Source organism: Aptenodytes forsteri, unplaced genomic scaffold, assembly GCF_000699145.1.
Source record: "Aptenodytes forsteri isolate BGI_AS27 unplaced genomic scaffold, ASM69914v1 Scaffold62, whole genome shotgun sequence".
Classification (NCBI taxonomy): domain Eukaryota; kingdom Metazoa; phylum Chordata; class Aves; order Sphenisciformes; family Spheniscidae; genus Aptenodytes; species Aptenodytes forsteri.
The window spans coordinates 117,108-118,455 of NW_008794595.1; positions in this window are offsets into that span (position 1 = coordinate 117,108).

A 1,348-nucleotide genomic window follows, 5' to 3' on the forward strand; every position below is an offset into this window, starting at 1 on the left:
TCTCAACCCACGAGTTTTCTCACTTTTACTCTTCTGATTCTCTCCCCCACCCCACTGGGGGGGAGTGAGCGAGTGGCTGTGTGGTGTTTAGTTGCCGGCTGAGGTTAAACCATAACATATATATACCTATTTGATACATTTAGGGAATAAAGCCAGTGTGACCCTTGGAAGAAGATTTAGAATGCATACCTGCCTCCACCATTTTGTGTGAATGCCACTCTAGGAAAACAGCATGGAAAACTACCTGACACATAAAATTTAAGATCTCACAACCTGGGACAACTTATGGATCACAAATGCAAAACATTATTATGCTCCTATCTTCAGTAATGCATATATGAAGCAATATGAAACCTGTAGACAGTAGCAACAAAAACAGGATCTGTAACATGAACTATGTATAGGCATCATAATTCTTCTCTTGCATTAACTTTGAAATATCCCACATGCTGAGTTCCTCCATTATGATGAGTCTCCTAAGTGCTCCACTAAAAAATCACTGACTTAGCTGACTGCAAGCTCCTCTACTTGAGATTTACAGTAAAATTATTTTTACTTTGGTACTGCTTCATGAACAAAAATGAGGTTTTATGTGAAGATAAATAAAACAACCATATGCTAGCTGTTCATCACAATCATATCATTATTAAATGGTAGGTCCCAATTACAGTTTCCCAGATTGAGTAAATCAACATAAATATTCATGAGATTTTAATAAAGTGTTGAGATGTTTCTGAGGAGTAGCAGTTATTTTTCACAAGCAAATTCATTCAAAACCTGTGATTTTAATTTTCAACTCTTCAACTCCCTGTCATTCGTTAGCACTGATGGTGATCTTCAGGATTTTCAGTACTAATGACATATTTAAAAGAAACAAAGTTAACTTTGTATTTATACAGATGAAGCAGCATTAGGTAAATGGACATACTTGTACACAATCAGTGTAATGGTAGACAACCAAAATTCATAGAACCATTGAATAGTTTGGGTTGGAAGGGACCTTTAAAGGTCATCTAGTCCAACTCCCCTGCCATGAGCAGGGACACCTTCAACTAGATCAGGTTGCTCAGAGCCCCCTCCAACCTGACCTTGAATGTTTCCAGGGATAGGGCATAAACCACCTCTCTGGGCAATCTGTTACCGTGCTTCACCACCCTCAAGCGTAAAAAATTTCTTCCTTATATCTAGTCTAAATCTATCCACCTTTAGTTTAAAGCCATTCCCCCTTGTCCTGTTGCAACAGGCCCTGCTAAAAAGTCTGTCCCCATCTTTTTTATAAGCCCCCTTTAAGTACTGATAGGCTGCAAGAAGGTCTCCCCGAAGCCTTCTCTTCTCCAGGCTGAACAAC